This window comes from Meriones unguiculatus, chromosome 2 (assembly GCF_030254825.1).
Source record: "Meriones unguiculatus strain TT.TT164.6M chromosome 2, Bangor_MerUng_6.1, whole genome shotgun sequence".
Taxonomy (NCBI): domain Eukaryota; kingdom Metazoa; phylum Chordata; class Mammalia; order Rodentia; family Muridae; genus Meriones; species Meriones unguiculatus.
In genome coordinates this window covers 23,873,200-23,893,508 of record NC_083350.1, presented here as the reverse complement: position 1 = coordinate 23,893,508, position 20,309 = coordinate 23,873,200, and the positions used below count along the sequence as shown (strand labels likewise).

General features: G+C 41.8%; 1 long non-coding RNA gene across 1 annotated transcript; it reads right to left on the bottom strand.

Annotated features, from left to right (window-relative positions):
* Nucleotides 1-5,774: 5,774 nt before the first annotated feature.
* Nucleotides 5,775-18,536, bottom strand: LOC132652103 (uncharacterized). The gene is made up of 3 exons (XR_009589591.1): nucleotides 18,476-18,536; nucleotides 17,906-18,154; nucleotides 5,775-6,200 (listed from the first exon to the last, which is right to left on the bottom strand). It is a non-coding gene; the product is annotated as an uncharacterized LOC132652103 (long non-coding RNA).
* Nucleotides 18,537-20,309: the final 1,773 nt, after the last annotated feature.

The window sequence follows — 20,309 nt, the reverse complement described above, 5'->3', positions numbered from 1 at the left end:
GTTATGTTGTTTGCAGGAAAATGGAAGGAACTGGAGATCATCATGTGAGCTAAGCCATCCCCACAAAGAGAAGCATGATGGTTAGTCATTGTAACCTTGACTGGACTTAGAACTCACCTCTGAAAAACATCTCTGCGTGTGGGTGAGGGTATTCCCAGAACTTCTGCCAAGGCTGGAAGATGAACCTGCGTGTGAGCGGTGCCATTCTATGAGCAAGGGTTCTGGGATGAATAAACGGGAGAAGGCTAGCTAAGCAGCACACTCACCATTCTCTCTCTGCAATGTGCCTGGCCACCTAATGTACCCGCCGCCATGTCTTCCTCACCCTGATGGCCTGTGTCCTTCTTGAACTGTAAACCAAAACAAACCCTGCCTCACTTAGGTTGCTTCTTGTCTGGTCTTTGATCAAAGCAACGAGAAAAGTAGCCAACACAAAAGGCATCGTGTGTTTTCTATCACATGCACAATTGGGCATGTTAGATTTTTATCATCCTGATGCAAGCTAGGTCCGTCTATGAAGAAGAACCCTCAGCTGAGAAGGTGCCTCCATCCGATTGGCCTATAACTATGTCCATGGGGGTCTCTTGATTAGCGACTGGTGTTGGGGGGCAGCCCACTCTGGGGAGTGCCACCTCCGTGAGGGTGGTCTCATGCACTGTACAAAAGCAGGCTAAGCGAGCGCTGGGAGCAAACCAGCAAGCAGCATTCCTCATGGCCTCTGCCTCAGCTCCTGCCTCCAGGTTCCTGCCTCTACTTCCTGCCCTGACCTCCCTTCATAGTAGATTGTAATGTGTTAGCCGACAAAGGCTTTCCTTCCCAAATTGCTTTTGGTCATGGTGCTCCTCACCACGGACTAGAACAGGTGAGCAGGGAAGTAGAGTAGCAACGATTAAAGATATGAAAGGTAGAGGGACAAGAAAAGAGGAATAGAACAGATGAACAAGTCGACATGCATATAAGCATGTATGGAAATATTATAATGAAGCCCATTGCTTTGTACGATTTATATACTAATGAAGGTAAAATGAAGGTATGAAGCTGAAATGTACATACATACATCTACACATATGTATTAGATCTGACTTCATTTGCTTTCTTAATCATTTCATCAGCCCACAGATAATAGAATTTTTGTTTTAAGCACAGGTTTTTAGAGAGCATGGCTACACAAAAATCAGAAACAGAAACCATAGAATGAAGCCCTATTTGGCAAGAATATTTACATTGAATTTTCTGTGTTTGCTCAGAGAAAAGATAGAAGTAAGGTTTTGAAAAGGAAATGGAAGACCTACACATTTTTATTACATTAAAAAAATACAAGTTTGTAATATAAAATAAAATATTTAGCATCATTCCAAGTAAAACAGTATTGAATATTTTTTTAATGTGTTTAAATGATCTCTTTTTCTGAAGCCAGGGTTTAAGCCAGGGGTTCTCAACTTTCAGTTTGTGACCCCTTTGAAGGAACAAATGACCTTTTCACAGGGGTCACATATCAGATACCCTGCGTATCAGATACTTACATTATGATTCATAACAGTAGAAAAGCTGCAGGTATGGAGTAGCAATGATGTCACCACAACATGAGGAACTGTATTAATGGGTCATAGCATTAGGAAGGTTGAGAACCACTGTGTAAATGAAAGAAAAATATTTCATTTATAGAGCAATTTCCCTTCTATTGAGAAGAAATGCATTTTTATATCAGATCTTTTTAAACCCCTCCCCAAAAGGCCTTCTGGCATTCCCAGAATTCCAGTTGTTATTTTCTTAGCTTCACAGTGAGTAGTCATCCTTGTGGTCACAGACATCAGAGGTTTGTTGAGGGTAGAGAGAACTAGTCCGTTGCTACCTAATCCGAACACTTTGAGCAATTTAGGATCTTAGCTGCTCTTTGCTCAAACAACTTGGGTTAGGACTGGTACGTGAGGAGTTCTTCTGCTTGTGCTGGTCTTCCTGGCACAGCGGATCTGTGTGGTGTAGGATGGCAGAAGTGACGTCATACATCCCCCCACCTCCCCGGCTGAACACATTCTTGGCTGAGGCTTGATACCAATCACATGCATGATCAGAGCCTCTGCCAGAGTCCTCGGGACAAGCTGCAGATGCTTAGGTCTTGCTTTAGGGAGCTGCTAGTGTTTGAGAAGGTCCCCCTGCCTGACAGCCCTAACTCAACCGTTCTTCCTGATCCAGGGTCCCCAAGTTCTCTTCGGTGGACATGAGCTGACACAGTCACATGCAAACTCCTCCCAGCACATCCGTGTATCTAACATGACTGCAACCGCTCAGGTAGGTCCTCTCAGCACGCTTTTTCCTCCCTTGCACACACTGATGAAAAGTATTATAAATCTCCCCCTGAACTCATGGTGGTTTTTCTATACCATTCTCTCTGTGGGAGGAGGTTGCATGCACAAACACTTGCAAAATAACAATGCAAACACAATTTTATCAGAATTGGTACATCTGCTTTCCCATACACATATGAATATTTAGAGCCTGGAATTAATCTTCCTCAAGGTGTCAAATTATTAGCAACAGTAAGGGTCACAAGTATCTGTTGTGCTCCTGAAGTGTTGTTTCAACTACCAAAAACCAAAATATCAAAAACAGGTTGAAAGTCACCTTTTCTAAGCTAGGCATGGTGGCACATACCTGTGATCCCAGCACTCGGAGAGGTAGGCAGATATCTTTGAGTTCGAGGACAGAATGGTCTACAAAGTGAGTCCAGGACAGCCACAGCTACACAGAGAAACCCTGTCTTGAAAAAAAACAAACAACAACAAACAAAACAAAACAAAGAAGATGCTGTCTAAGATGGGCAGTGGTGATGCCTTTAATCCCAGCACTTGAGAGGCAGAGAGAGATGGATGGATCTCTGAGTTCAAAGCCGGCTTGATCTACAGAGAGAGTTCCAGGACAGCCAGAACTATACAGAGAAAACCTATCTAAAACAATTAAAAAGAAGAAGAAGATTGCCTCCTTAATATTCAAATGATCTCTAATGCATTTTTAAACAATGGAGGAAGTTGTTTGGGTGGGAGTCCATCCATTTCTTTAGGATTGCTTATATAACATTATTTCAAGCAGAAGCTTGATCTATCATCATGGCTTATACCACTGGTAAAAAAAATTTTTTTTAAAAATCAGAAAAAATATGTAGAAATGCAATTGCTATGTCAGGCAGTAAATACATTTGCACTTTGATACTTTCTCTTATATTGTCCTTTGAAGAATAATAACCAATTTATGGGTTGGAACATAGCTCAGCAGTAAAGTACTTTTCTAGCATGCATAGGCTCTGGGTTTGGTTTAAATTCTCCCTAATAATATGAGATGCTACATTTGAAGTAGTTTTGTCAAACAGTGTCAATATTTTTATCTGCCAATTTAATAGATGATATTAAATAGATGGTATTATTGCATTATTTAATTGAATTTGTTATTTAAAAAAGAAGGCATATGTTTTTTCATACTTTCAAAAGACCATTTGAATGCCTTTGCCTGTGGATTGCCTATTATCCTGTTCAGCTATTTTACTGACTTGTAAGAATGCCTTCTTTATTAAAGATAGTACCTTTTGTCCTTAAAGTATTTGCAATTTATCAGTAGTAATTTTACCTTACCTGTTACATTTTTCATGAGGAAAAGGTGTTAACTTCTATGTAAATAATATGCCAGCTATTTACTTGAAGGCTTCTGGGATTTCTCAGTTCTCAGAAAACTATGAATGTAATGACATTTTCCCGAATTTCTTCTTGTGTTTCCATTGTTTCAGTTTTGAAAAATGTAATGTGAATCTTTCATTCACTTGAAATTTTGCAGAGTGTGATTCACGACTTACGGAAATACTTTCCTTAGTCATCTCAATACCCAGTTATTTAAAATAAAAATTTCCCCAATAATTCAAAAATGACATTTACTATAAACTCACATATGTTTGGGGCTCTCTATATTTCAATCCACTGATTGGTATTTAAGGCTTTTACAGTCTGTTTTGATATTTGATGAGGCCAGTCCCTTTACCATGCTCATTACTTTCTTCAAGACAGGTTTTCTCTGTGTAGCCTTGGCTGTCCTGGAACTTATTCTATAGACCAGGCTGGCCTTGAACTCACAGAGATCTGCCTGCCTCTGCCTCCCTGAGTGCTGGGATCAAAGGTGTATCCTACCACCACTGGCTTTTTTTTTTAATGTTTGGTTGGTTGTTTTGGTTTTTTGAGACAGAGTCTCACTATATAAACTAGGTTGGCCTGGAAGTCACAAGATCAGCCTAACTCTGTCTCCAGAGTGCTGGGATTAAAGACACACACCACCACCTCACCAAGCCAGTATTCTTTTTTAAAATAAAAACCTTCCTGATCATTACCTGTTTGCTTTCCATATATATTTTATAATTATCTGCATTGGTGCCCCATGGCTCTCCAAAATTTGGTTGGTGAGTTGATTATATCTGAATTTCAAAAAGATTGCTTGGGCTACAGTTTGAAGAAGTAGCCATAGGAAGACCATCAAGACTTGCTACTGCCCTGGAAGGTGGTGGCGCACACCTTTGATCCTGGCACCCAGGAGGCAGAGACAGGAAGATCTCTGAGTTTGAGACCAGCCTAGTCTACAGATTGAGTTCCAAGATAGCCAGGACTATACAGAGAAACCCTGTATTGAAAACAAACAAACAAAAGACACGTTATAGCAGGTTGGAGAGACAGCTCTGATTGAGCACTTGCTGCATTTTCAGAAGACCTGGGTTCAGTTCCCAGAACCCACCTGATGGCTCACAACCACTCATAATCCCAGTTCCAGCATATCTGATGCCCTCTTATGCATACAGCATATATACATACATTAAAATACAGGCAAATATGCTCATTGAAAAAGAGAGAAAGAAAGAAATGTTACTGCAGGGTTTACAAAGAGCTGGGAGTAACCCGGGCCAGGATGGAGGCAGTGAAGACAAAGGAAAGTATGTGAGGTCAGATGGCTGGATGTGATTTGGCAGTTAGTTAGAAGTAGCACTGTTTTCTGCTCTCCCACAGAATCACCCTAATATTTAGTCCAGTTCTGACAAAGCCAGAGTTTGCTTCAGTCCAAGGATACAAGACTACTTATGGAATTGTTCTAAAACGTTCTGGGAAAGGACTTAGAACTCTTATGGATAGAAATATCAGGAGTGGTGTTTCAGATAGTTACACAAGATGGTCAAACTGAACTGCCTTTATATACCATGCTCTGTGCCAAGGGTGGGGGAAGGGAACTTGTACCTGTTCTAGTTTGACTCTGTTGTGGTAATAAAACACTCTGACCAAAAGCAACTCAGGAGAGGAGGGAGTTTGTTCCAGCTTATATTGCCAGGTCCAAATCCACCACTGAGAAAGGTCAAGGCAGGAACTCACAGCAGGAATTTGAAGCAGAAACCACAGAGGAATTTTGTTTTCTTGCTTGCTTGCTGGTTCCTGCTCAGCTGGCTTTCTTATACCCAGGACCGCCTGCCTAGGAATGGTACCTAGGTGGGATGGGCCTTTCCATGTCAATCATCAGGCATGACAATCTCTGCACAGATGTAGCCACTGGCCAATCTGATTTGAGTAATTACTCAATCTATGTTTTTATTCCCAGGTGACTCTAGATTGTGTCAAATTAACAATAAGAACTGTCCGGGTATCCATGATTCTAAGCACTGTGGTTTTAAACGGCACTGAGGTTTGGTGATAGTTTTCTTTTACTTTTTTTTTAACTTTTTATTGATTCTCTGTGAATTTCACATCATGCACCGCAATCCCACTCATCTTCCCATCTCCATATTCATCCTTCCATACCCTCCGCATCCTCTGCCCTTGCAACCTCCCCCCAAAAGAAAATAAAAATAAATAAATAAATAAATAAATAAATGCCATGTTGCTGTGGAAGCTGTGGTGTGTCACAGTGTGTCCCACAGTATTCCCTTTTGTCCACACATCTTTACTTGTAAATGTTCTTTGCAATGAGGCATTGGTCTGGTTCTAGGCCTCTGGCTTCTGCTACACTGTCAATACTGGATCCTCACTGGAACTCCTCTCTGATATCCTGTTGTTGTCCTGTGTCGTGGAGATCTTGCATCTTTGGTTCTGCAGGTCTGGTCCCTTCACATGCTCCAGCAGTTTGCAGACGGGGTAGATGTTGGGGTGGGCCAGTTTTGTTTTGTTTTTAAGACATTCTGTTGCATCCTGTTTGGGACCCAGAGAACAAACTTGTTTGTGGTTAATAAAGATAAACTACGATACTTAAACACTATTATTTTCATTAGTCCCACAAAGAATTTAAACAGAATCACTATACAATCCAACAATCCCACTGTTGCGTATATGTCCAAAAGATTTACAAGCAGAGACTCAAGGGAACTCTGGTCCTGACACACCATGTTAATTAAAACATTATTCACGACAGCCAGCAGGAGGAAACAGCTCAGATGTTTATCACTTGATAAATGAAGACACAAAGTGCAACACAGGGATACCGCTGCACTAGGGCAGAAACAAACACACTATTCACCTTTTTATAAAAAGGTTTTTGATATTATAATATATATTATAATGTAGCCCAGACTGGCTTCAAACTCACTGGGATCCTCCTGTCTTATTCTTCTGAACACTGAGATTATATGTGTGTGGCATCACAACTAGCTGTAAAAGATTTTTAAGACAGTCATGGTAGACTCCTGCCTACAAGCATAGCAGAGTATCATTAATAGTGTCAGGGGTTGGCTCTCTCCCATGGGGTGGGTCTCAGGTTGGGCCAGTCATTGGTTAGCCATTCCCTCACCCTCTGCTCATCTTTATTCCTACACTTCTTTGGGTTGATAAACTTTGGGTTGAAGGTTTTATGGGTGGATTGGTGTCCCCATCTCTCCACTGGAAGCTGCATCTGGCTACAGGAGGTGGCGACTTCAGGCTCCATATCCCCCACCCACCCTTGCTGTTACGAGTCTCAGCTAAGGTCACCACCACAGGCTCCGAGAAGCCTCCCCTGTCCCAGAGATGCCCCTCACTGATTTCTGTTCTTTCTCCAGGTCCCACAACCTCCTGTTCTCCCCACATTTGATTCCCATCCCCATTACCTCCCCCAGCCCCTCTCTCACCCTTTTTCCTCTCTATTTTCCATCTATTTTAGATGTCTATTTTATTTCCCCTTCTGAGTGAGATTCAAGCAGCCTCCCTTGGGCCCTCCTTGGCTTCTTTAGGTCTGTGGATTGTAGAATGTAGTTATCCTGTACTTTAGGCTAAAATCCACTTATAAGTAAGAACATAACATTCATGTTTTTCTGGGTCTGGGTTACCACACTTGGGTTGATATTTTCTAGTTCCATCCATTTGCTTGCAAATTGCATGATGTCTTTGTTCTTAATAGCTGAGTAGTGTTCCATTGTGTAAATGTACCATATTTTCTTTATCCATTCTTCAGTTGGGGGACATCTAGGTTGTTTCTACTTTCTGGCTAGTACAAATAAATAATCCTGTTATGAACATAGTTGAGCAAGTTCAGCAGCTGATGGAAACAGATACAGAGACCAACATCCAAACAATAGGCTGAGCTGAGGGAATTTCATAGAAGAGTGGGAAGAAGGATTGAGGGAGTCATAGGGGTCAAGGACACTACAAGAAGACCTACAGAGTAAACTCACCTGGGCCCATGGTGGCTCACAGAGGCTGAACCACTAACCAAAGAGTATGCTTGGGCTTGACCTAGACCCCTTACACATATATAGCAGATGTGTAGCTTGATCATCATGAGGGTCCCCTAACAATGGGAGCAGGGGCTGTCTCTGACTCTGTTGCCTGCTTTTGGATCCCTTTTCCGTAGCTGGGATGGCTTGTTAGGCCTCAGTGTGAAAAGATGAATTTAGTGCTGCTGCAACTGAGGTGAGGGAGGATTGGTTCCCATGGTTCCTTCTCTGAGAAGGAAATGGGGGTGGGGGAGGGGCATGAGGTGGGACTGAGAGGAGAGAAGGGAGGGCACTAGGATCAGGCTGTGAAGTGATTAAATAAATAAATGAAAAAATAAAATAAGCCATATTAAAAGAAGAAAAAAAAAGATTTTTAGACAAGGTCTCAATATGTAGCCCCAAGCTGCCTGAAATGCACAGACCTCCCTTCATCTACCAAGGACTACAGACCTGTGCCTTCATATCTGGAAAGGATAACATGGCTGTGACATGGTTGAGTCTTTAAGGCATTATGCTTAATGGATTCACCAGACACAAAAGGACAGATTGTTTGGCCTTAGTTACATGAATTACCTGGAGTGTCAAACACATAGAAATAGAAAACAGAATGATCATTATGGGTACACTTTCTGTCTAGTGTAATGAAACCTGAGGATGAGTAGAGGTCATGGTTACCCCATACTGTAAACTTAATGCCTCTAAACTACTCATTTCAAATGGATGTGGTAAGTGGTAAATTTTACATTATTTACATTTTACCACAAATCTCTTTGATAAACACACCCTCCCTCTCCACCGTAACAAACTGTGATCATACAACTGTGTTTGTGCAGTATATTAGCTCTCTGAGACATAAGGTGGCACAAGGTAGGAAATATAGTCATGCAAAACAATGCAAAATATTTTAGGAAACAAACCGAAGAGAGCACACCAGGAAAGCCCCTCCCGAGTACTAACCACAATGAGAGGAAGCATAAGGGGGTGAAAACCAAAGCTTATCGGCTATGCTATTGCACTGTGTACAGACTGACATGGTGCAAACATGAGTTCAGCAATGATGGAGCGAGTAAGCTTTCTCTGTTTTAGTCTGTTCTTTCTGTTAGAGGGACAGCCTTGTTCCCAGACACTTTTGAGGCAAACAGCTTTGAAGCACTTGATTAAAAAAAAAAAAAAAAAAGCTTTAAAACCCACTCCAACGACCAGAACTAAGTAACTAAGTAATCTTCATTAAAGAACTCAGAGGAAGCTCGGGTGAAACTGGTTATGCTGACTGACAAGTTATGCTGAGCTAAAACGCTGTTGATCACTCAATATTAGGTCCAAAAATAAATAGTTTTAAAATTAAAAGGTTTGTCGCAGTGGAATCTGCTACAAAATGTAGCAGCAACTAAACGCACACACAAAGAACTCATAAGTAATTTGTAAAATAACTAGAAAAAAAGAGGCATAATTTAATTGATATTGTATAAACTGAGAGATATACGAGATAAAACTCTCCAGGAATTTTCTGCACAGAGAACACATTTTTCTAAACATGGTCATCATAGCATTAAAGAATGTGCAAAGATGGGACTGGAGAGGTGGCTGAATAACTATAATAAATATATTATATAATAATAAATATAATAATAAGAGTACTTGATGATCTTTCAGAGGACCTAAGTTCAGTTCCCAGCACCCACATCAGTTTTCCTTCAAACACCTATAACTCCAGCTCCAGAGGCTCTGCCACTGTTTTCTGGCCTCTACACACACACACACACACACACACACACACACACAAAATACACAACCCACATAAATAAGAATGTACGAAGATGCTGGCATTGGCTTGCTGAAGTGAAAGTTTAGCCCGAAAGGAAATGTTTTCCTTGAGAGGAAGATGCTAAACACCACCACATAAGGGTGGTGCTGTGGGAGCCTTAACATGTACTGTTTCGTGGACATCAATGGGCTTGGGTCAATGCCAAGTTAAATAAGATAAAAGTAACAGGATGCTAAAATGACACTGTAAGTTGAGTCCTCTGAAATAAACATCAAATTCTAAATCACCGTCATATGGGGCCATTTTTATTCCCCATCTGTTCTCAGTTTCTGCGGGCCTATATGCTTATCTTTCTCCCCCCTTAGTTAATTCAGGCAATTTCTAGATGAATATTAGCCAATAAATGATACTCTCAGCATCTCCACTATACGGCATCCCCAGCTCCTTAGAGCTGTTAACCTTTAAAACTCAAGTGTGGCAGGCTATGCTGTGCTCCTGTTCTGAATGGATCTTGGGTAACCCAGCTATTAAATAATGGTCAAGGGGAGGAGAGCAAAGATCAAGCCCGGCATCCCCTTGTCGGTGCCAGCTGTGTCTTTATCGCTTCCTTGCTTCCCCTTCTGCTGGGACCCACCCGGGGCTGTTACCCACAAAGGCATGTAAGAACAGCGTCTTACACTTTTGAAGACCGAGAGCTCCACCCTTCAAAGCTTTAAGGAGATAAATTTAGATATGAAACAGGAAGTAATCTCTATGTGACTGAGGGGATCATAAAGAAATTATTGTCCCAAAATATCTTGAATCTGAAGTGTGGGGAGCCATTCTCAGTCACTAGCATGGACCAGAATCCCCGTGGGGTTATGAAGTAGCACAGTGTTGGAGGGCCCATCTCCATTTTCTGATTCAGGCTGTCTTTGCTGGAGCCTGAAAGTTTGCATTTCTAAAAAGCTCCCCGGGATGCTGACACTTGCTGATGCAGGGCCATCCTTTGAGAACCTGTAACAGAGGTTAAAGAAGAGAGAAAAACCCCTCTAGGCTCCAAGGTCCTGTCCAGGTCAGCTAAGGTAAGCATAGGTGTGACTTGATTAGTACTGAACAGATAAGTTTGCACAGTCATTTTATTACTTTGTTTTTTTATTACCTTTGCTGTGACCAAAGCCAAATTAAGGAAGAAAGGAAGGACTTATTTCAGCCCATTGCCTGAGGGGATACAATCTACCGTGGTGGAGAGAGCATGGCAGCAGGAGCCATCACGTCTCCTGGGAAGACAGGCACAAACATCCACTCATTATGGATAGAGCACCGACGAAAGACCAAGTCAGTGTTGTCATCCACACATAGCTTGTTGAACCAATGGGTTCGCTGGGCTCATTTACAGGAGTATGGGGGAGGGATTACTGATTCGTGACGCTCACCCCCCACCACCACCAAATAACTGCATCACTACAAAACTCCAGCCTAGTGTGATGACCTCCTAAGGTCTGCACCGGTAGACTCTCTTCTATAAACCTCCCACCTCTGTACACTCTGGCATTTCCCAGACCACATGCAGCTGATGCAGAGCTGGCGACAGGAGTGAGGGAGCCGCTGTAGTTTCATGTCAGGGTCTAATGACCCTCTTGCCACCCCCACCATGAGGGGATGTTCAAAGGCCCCATCTGTGGAGGGCCTCTCCTCAATAAGTGCAGCTGCAGCTGCTATGGCCTCATGATGGTAAAGGGCAATCAATGTTCTGCCCAGAATACAAAGCGCCACAGTGGGTAATTTGTAAATGATAGAAGTTTATGTGGCTTATAGTGCTGGAGTCTGGAAGGCTAAGATAGAGAAGCTTCCTCCTGAATGCGGAGGGTGGGGGGGATGGGGGGGGCAGGGAGGATTCAAGATGTGATCAACAACACCCAGCCGTCTCAAATGATTCCTGTATCAACTCCAGCGTGAGCACCACTGTCCTGCACCACTGTCTCCTTAGGCCTCATGATGTGTAAGATTTGATAAGGAGCTTTAAAAATCACCTCAATCCAAAACTAACTAAAATCAAAGTCTATGGGATTTGGTGGCTAGACATCAGTGATTCCTTATGGTTTTTTCAAATGAATCTTGAGGATATAAATTTGGCCTAACATTAAATTTACTAGTTTAACTTATGGGGTGGTTGCTTCATTTTGGTTTGGGCTTTTGGTGTTTTTATTTTAAAGATAAAAAAAATAGTTTATGTGTACAGTTTTCTTGGATTTATGTATGTCTATGTACTATGTGCATGCCTGATGCCTCTGGAAGTCAAAAGAGGGTATGCGATTTCCTGGAACTAGAACTATAGATGGTGTGAGCCACCACGTGGGTGTTGAGAGCCAAACCCAGGTCCTCTGGAAAAGCACCAAGTGCTCTTAGGAACTGAGCCACCTTCCCAGCCTCGTTTTTTGTTCTATTGCTTTTGGTTGTTTACTCTGAGATAGAGGCTAATAAGCCCAGGCTGGCCTCAAATTCCCTGTGTATCTGAGGATGACTCATAATGTGGAAGACCATACTACATGGGGAAAGTGAATGAAATCCTGACCCTCCTTCTCGCACCTCCCAGGTTCTGAGGTTACAGACAAGCACCACAAAGCCTGGCTTCACGGCATCCACTTTTAAGTATCCACTTTAGTGGTATGAAGTGCATTCACAAGCATAGTTTAACCACTGCCCATTCTTAGAACTTTTCACCACCCTAAATTATCTCTATCCATTAAACAACTAACTTCCACTTGCCTGGCTCCCAGCCTCTGGCAGCCACCACTCTCATTTTTGTCTCTATAACTTATAACTTATAACCTCATGTAAGTCAGATCACAGAATATTTGTCTTTTTGTATCTGGATTATTCCCTGCATAATGCTTTTCAAGTTCACACATGATAAAACATGTGTTAGTCTTTGTATATTTTGGAGTTAGGATCGATTCTAGGGCCTTATTCATACCATGTGTATACTCTATCACTGAGCTACAACCCCAACTCCCTTAGATCAGAAATGGCATTCCTTTTCGATATCTAAACAATATTGGTAGTGAGAGTTTGGTTTCTTTAAAAACCCAGTTATGTAATGTAAATATATTTTTGTTTTAATTCCAGGTGTGGGATAAAAGGCTGCTTCACAACAGGTGATTGTGATTTTGTGCACTAGCAGGGGCGTGATCTTTGCCAGCTGCAGACGGTTTGATTCTGGGGACTCTGGGAGGATATAACTATGACAGCCTGAGAAGGCCTGTGGCAGCTCCTGCTCCTCCTGCTACCGTCCCTGCTGCTGCTGGTTCATCCTGTGTTTGCTATTGCTGGATTGCTGGATTGCTGGACTCTGGACAGCTGGATATTCTGAGGACGAAGACTGGACTTGTCTCAAGGAACCCAATGCCCATAATCAGCAGGAAGTAGCCTACAGAGGTCTATGCCCCCTTTCTTCTCTAATCTTCTTTCTCTCCTACCTAGTGTTGGAGGGTTGGAAGGGATTAGGGTGGAACAAGGGTTGGAAGGGAAGTAGAGTTATAAGAATTAAATAAAATAGCTTCAAAATACACTAACAAATGTTCAATTGTATTTATGCACCACAGTTGGCATTTGAATTTTCCAGCATTTTTGCTGTTATAATTAGTGCTTCTATGAACATTAGTATATGAGCATTTGAGCCCTTGATTTAAATATGTTAGGGTAAACATGTACCAATAGAATGAGTTGTATTAATCCCCCTTTGAGTATTGACAGCACCGTCATATGATTCTTACATATATATAAACCAGTGTGAGAAACACTAGTACGTCAGCATCCCTCTAATACCCAAGAAAGTAAGATTGAAAATACATAGAAAGGAATTAGTTCATTACTAAATGAGTCTTTATATGCTACATTGTAGCCAATGCAATTATTATTGCCACAAATTTAAAAACCTGTTATATGGTTCAATGAGGGGATAACCGTATTGAAAATCTCAACACTCTCTTTTTTATTAGAAATATTACCTCACTTGTAATTCCTACCTGCAACTGAAATGTGTCTTCATAGTAAACATCAGAGTTTCCAAATGTTTTCCTTTGATGACTATAAATCTGATTCAAGATTTTTTTCTATCACAATTCCACTTTTATCAGAATGTCTAATTTTACTCTTGTCATAACACCTGTGCATAAAGTCTTTTTTTTTAAATAAGGAGGATAAGATGGTAATATCATTGGAATATGTGAATTTTTTTATTTCTTAAAACATTCTAAACTATCCTTTTGTATCAAGTCTGAAAATTTTGGCTTGAGAATTGACTGCAAGGATATTTCGTGATGCTATAATCTACTCTTCCTCCCCAGGGCATATCTACTCTGAGATGTCAACTATCTTTTTCATATTCTGCTATCTTTCTGGAGATTAAATTGTGCATACATTCTTTTTCTAGTTGTTTTGACCAAATATCTGACAAGAAGTAACTACACGAGGATTCATTTTGGCTCATGGTTTGAGAAGAGATATAGGCCAATGTGATGGGAAAGGCGTGGGGGCAGGAGCATGAGGTGGCGGGTGCCTTTGCCTCCACAGTCAGGAAGCAGAGAGACGACTACCAGTGCTCAGCTGGATTCCTCCTTTTTATTGAGTCAAAGGCTAGTTTCATGTACATTCCTCAGTTAAACCTTTCTGGAAACAGTCTCCTAGACACCATGGTGATACTGACCCCAATCAAGCTGACACTGAGGAAAGATTCACAATTGAGACTGTTTCCTTGATTTTTCAAAAGCTTCCACACAGGCACCAATTGGGATTCTGTGTCTGGAGCCAGGGGAGGATAGTGAGAGAAATAAATGTGGTGTCCTTATGGACATTCTTCTACATGTGAACACACATAAGTCTGTAATAAAACACAAACACTGGGGCTGGGGGAAGCAAGAAAAGTTGGTCTTGGAGTCTAAAGAACAAGGATTGATACCTCAAGATTTGCCAAGTAATTTAACCTCTTCCTTTTCTCTTGATGCTTTACAGTTTAAAAAAAAAAAATGTATCTGAGCCTGGGTGTGGTGACATACACCTATAATCCTGGCATATAGTGCAGAGGCGGCAACATTGTGAGTTCAAAGCCAGTCTCGGCACTATAACAAGCCTGTCTCAAAAACAAATTTTAAAAAGTACTTGGGGTTTGAGAGCAGTTCCTATGTATGGAGGAGAATTCAGGGCCTGGGGCATGTGTGGTCATCAGTGAGAGAGGCAGAAAGAGCAGAGGTGGGTCAGTGCTGTGTGGACACTTAATGGCTAGAGATGTGGCAGAAACTTCTAGTCTTGAGGTAGATACTTTAAAATTACATGTAGTTATGTGTCTACTCTGTTTATGTGCATGTTGGTGTGCCGGGACATACATCTCTGGGACATGTAGCGTGAAGGAGGGAATCTGACCACAATACACACCCCAGTGCACACACACACCTGGGTCCGTCCATCCTTAGCAACACATACACAAAATGTAAACAGAACGGCACTGTTTTGTTTCCTCCTGAACAAAACAAGTTAATACCTGAGAATTTTTCAATCATAATGATTCCTACCACCTGGCAACACCATGGCCAAATACCCTGACAAGAGCCAAGGTGGAGGAAAGGTTAATTTGGGCTCAGGGTTTCTAAGGATGTAATGTATCGTGACAGAAGGCTGGCAGCCGAAGACCTACTTTCTCCAGCTACACCCCACCTCTTCATGTCTGCACCCTTTCAAACCACCACCAACCAAAGGCCAAGTGGTCAAATACATGAGTCTAGAGGGCTCATTTTCATTCCAATTCTAACATGCCACTCACGGCTCCCTCATGGTTCATGTTATCTCATTATGCCACATAGTTTTAATCCAACTTTAAAACTGCCTACAGTCAGGCTGGCAAGATGGCTCAGCAGATAAAGGTGTGTGCCATCAAGCCTGACAATCTGAGTTGTGTCCCCAAGACACATGTGGCAGAGGGAGAGAACGTTCCTACAAGTTGTCTTATGGCCTCCATACACATGTCACTATACAATATGTTCCCAAACACTGGCAACACACACACACACACACACACACACACACACACTAAATAAATAAATAAATAAACCATTTTTAAAGGCTTATAATTCCAATAATATTGCTCAAAAGTCAAAAGTATCTTCTACACTGAAGGTATGCTCAACTATAAACCCCAGCAAAAGCAAATCAAAACATTAAGTTACTTAATTTTGATATACTCTGACACAGACCTAAATATTCCCATTTCAAAGTGGAGGATAAAACTATAGCAAGAAAATACTAGATAAGAGCAAGACCAAAACCTAGGAGTGCAAACTCTGCAGCTCCATGTTCATTAGCCAAGGCTTGTAGTAACAACATCGGAACACCAACGAGTCTGAATAGCCCTGGTCCTCCTTGATGTGCGTGTAGGCTACCTGCGGGCAGCTTTCCTCCACAGACATCCCATTTTTCTGGTATCTAAATATCCTGAGGTGTCCATTACAACTAAGGCTACATACAGTGCTTTCTCCAGGACTCTTTCCAGGGAATCTGACCCTGCCACATATTGCCTAGATTCAGTGGCTTTCAGGAACTTTGGTGCAAGGCATTATAACCCTGTGTGGTGGTCTGAATGAAAATGGTCCCCATGGGTTCATATATTTGCAGGCTTAGTCCCTGGCTGATGAGCGTTTTGGAAAGGATTAGGAGGTATGGTCTTGTTGGAGGAGGTGTCATTCGAGGTGAGCTTTGATGTTTCAAGAGCCCAGGCCAACCCTCTCCTTCTCCCTCTCTCTCTCCTTCCCCCCTTCCTCCACCCTTTCCAACCAGCTCTGTGTGCTGCCTGTGGGTCAAGGTGTAAAGTTCTCTCTGCTGCTCCAGTGCCATGCCTGTCTGCTTCCTGCCAGGACGATGATGGACTAACACTCCAAAACTATGAGCAAGCCCCCAATTAAATACTTCCTTTTATATCACTGCCTTGGTCATGGTGTCTCTTCACACAATAGAACAATAACTAAGACACCCTGTAACTCTTGTATTTTTTCTTCTTATTGTGATGCTTAGTTTTGTCAGTTTGATACAATCTGGAGTCACCTGGCAAGGGAGTCTCAGTAAGGGTCTCTCTAGATTAGGTTGGCCTGTAGGCAAGTCTGGAGAAGGGACTATCTGGATAGCAGAAAGTGGGTGGGAAGACAGCCACTGCGGATGACACCATTCCGTGGGCAGAGGATTCTGACTGATCTAAGAGAGCAAGCTCAGCACTGGAGTGTGTGCACTTAGTGTTCTCTGCCCCTGATTAGGGAGATCATAGGACTAGCTCTCTCAAACTCCCGCCACCTTGATGTCCGCCTTTACCCTAGAACTGTGATCTTACAACATACTAAGGCTTTGCTAGTATGAAAGCTCTAAGCTCACTCCATATTTCTCCATTGTTCTACTTCCAAACACATACAAAGCATGTGGTCAGGGTTATCACAGCAATACCGTTCCTTCCCGGTATCAGTTTCCTTACTTTTTTCATACTGACCGAAAGCAACTTAAAGGAAGGAGAGTTTACTTTTTCTCACTGTTTTGGAGAGTACAGTCTGTCATGGTAGCAAATGCATGAGGCTGCTTACTCACATCTCAGTGGCTGAGCAGATTAGAGCGACTTTGACGAGGAGAGGTGATGGGTTACAAGCCTCAAGGCTCAGCCCAAAGCAACCCATGTTCTAGAGTTAGAGCCCAACTCCTTAAACTTCCATAATTCCCCAAATCATACCATCAGCTGAGATTAGGAGCTTAAACATATGAGCCTGTGGGAAATATTTGATATTCAAATCTAACAACTACCAAGACTGATTAAAAGCAACTCTACATATTTTTTCAATCTATGTTTTTTTTCTATTCCTAGAATCATAGCCCTTGGCAAAGACCAGTATTTTTCAACTATACTATATTATAATACTTTTTGTTGTTTTTGTTGTTCTTTAATTTCGCTTTTCTAGCATCTCAATATATAGCCCAGACCAGTCTTCCGCTATTGACCCTCCTATCTCAGCCTCCTATCTCAGCACTTGAATTACAGGCCTGCACCACTAAAACCAGACATCAGACTTCTGGAACCTTCATTCTTCTCTCTAGCACAGCCTGAGTTCTCAAAAATCCAAAAGTGACGTAACTATCATGATTACAATATTTCAAATATTCCCCACCAGAATTTCTCAAACTTTCAACTTTTGCCAACTTTTAGGGTTTCGACATCTTCACATGTGCTGCTTGTCATCATGGTAATTTAATAGATACCTTAAGAGAAAAATCACATTTTAACTTTCATTTGGCATGACCCTAATCTAACTACTGGAGAATTAGTGACAGACTTTTTCTTTTAAATACTACGAAGTCAAAACAAAACAACAACAACAAAAAAAACACCCATGTGCTATCAAGAGCATCTTGTAAGCACGGATCCTCTAGCAGGCACAAACCTGTAATAACTTAGTCCTTCGGTGTGACGAATTCTGACGTGTCTTCTCTCCTCATCTTTGTCTCTGCCCTTTGTCTTGTGTACCTCCAGCTCTCCTGAACCAACCACAGTTCATCAACTTTCCCAAGGTATTTTTGTCTAGTCGTGTTTTCACCTTGGTCTTCTTCCTACCCTGTTTCTGAGAGCACTTCTTTCTCCATCCACGTGGACGAAGTTCAGGGTCTAACACACTGTAGGCACCCAGAGAAGCCTGGATGGTAGAAGAATGGATGAGTTTAGACAGGTATAGTCTTTGTAGGAAATAGAAGCATTTAGGTCTAGATGATTTGTTACGAAAGCAGGTTGTGAAGCACTTAGCTCCTACACCTAAATTATAATTGAAATAATTCCCTCAGTTATTTAGGAAATATCAGCCAGAATGGGCTGCATGGGATATGACTAGTATTGTGTTTGAGTGTGGCCTTCATGACCTCAGCTTGGGGGTGAGTCAGAGAGGTCACTAAAGGGTATAGACATGAGGTAAGGCATGGAGACAATGCCATTTAATGTTCGTCATTTTGATTTTTCTTACCTTCAATATAGACAGATCCAAAGGCCTGTAGGTATTCTCCTATGCCAAGTAGGACCTGTTCTACAAAAACACAATATATAATATATCATCTGTCATTTTTTTGGTTGACATCGACAGTCAATGTCTACATCCATGAGTCTTATTAAGATTATATCATCAGACTCTTATAGAATGCAACCATGAGCTTCCAGCAAATTATCTGGATTCAGAAAGACTTGTATCCCTTTCAGCTAATCAGGAAAAACTATCAAGGATATTCATCTATACACATGCATGATATTTAAAAAACATTTAAAAGCCAAGTGAGATGGCTCAGTGTATAAAGGCACTTGCTGTCAAATCTGACAAACTGAGTTGAATCCAAGGAACCCATACAGTGGAAGAAGGGAACCAACTGTTAAAAGTTGTCTTTTGACCCCTACATGTCTGCCCCCTCCCCCGGCAAACACACACACACACACACACACTAAATAAATAAATGGCAACCAATGACTGGTCCAACTTGAGACCCATGCCATGAGAGGGAGCCCGCTCATGACACTGTTAATGATATTCTGCTATATTTGCAGACAGGAGCCTAGCCTACCATCGTCAGAGAGGCTTCACCCAGCAACTGATGATGGAAACAAATGCAAAGACCCACAGCCAAACATTAGGTGGAGTTTGGAGAATCCTGCAGAAGAGGGGGAGGAAGGATTATAGGAGCCAGAGAGGTCAAGGACACCACAAGAAAACATCCAGAATCAACTAACCTGGGCCAATAGGAGCTCACAGAGACTGAACCATCAACCAGAGAGTATGCATGGGACTGACCCAGGCACTCTGCACATATATAACAGTTATGTAGCTTGGTCTTCATGTGGGACTCCTAACAATGGGAGCAGGGACTGTCTCTGACTCTGTTGCCTGCCTTGGGACCCTTTCCCCCTACTGGGCTGCCTCAGTTAGCCTCAATAGGAGAAGATGCTAGTCTTACTACAACCTGATATGCAAAGGCTGATTGATATCCATGGGAGGCCTCCCTTTTTCTGAAGGGAAGAAGAGGAGGAGTAGATGGAAGTGTGGGGGAGGTGGAAGAGACTAGGAGAGGACAGAGGAAAAACTGCTGTTAGTATGAAAGTATATAAACAAATTATTTAATAAAAAAGTAAAATTAATTAATTAATTAATTAATGGATTTTTAATTAAAGATTATAAAAATTAAAAACTTAAAGCCACATCTCCATTTACAAACTTTCTCCTGTCTTTTTACTTGAATGTAATTATTGATAGAGAAAAAGAAGCTAAGTTATTAAATTGTTTCCCAAATTAATGTGCCAATTTTGAAAGCACTAATACACACCACATAACACAGCGGACAACAACTAAGCTTATTAAGTGGTTTGGTTTTTTTGTTTGGTTGGTAGGTTTTTGGGGGGTTTATGTTTGTTTGTTTGTTTGTTTAGCTAGGGTCATCAAGGAAGAGGAAATCTCAATTGAGAAAATGCCTCCATCAGATTGGTTGTAGGCATCCGGCGGACATGTTCTTGATTGATGTAAGAGGGGCAAGCCCCCTGGGGGCAGTACCATCTCTGGGGAGCTGTATAGAAGCACAGTCTGAGCAAGCTGTGGACGCAAACCAATAAGCCACATTCCCTGTGGGTGTCTGCACCAGTTCCTGCTCTGACTTCCCTTGATGCAGGGAAAATGAAATAAAGCCTTTCCTCCCTGCGCCGTTTTAGGTGGTACTTATCACAGCAACAGAAATCAAACTAGAATAACAGCAGACTGCACCTGTTGTCCCATGAGACAACAAAACCCATCCCATGATGCATTTCTCAGAATCTGTTTCCAT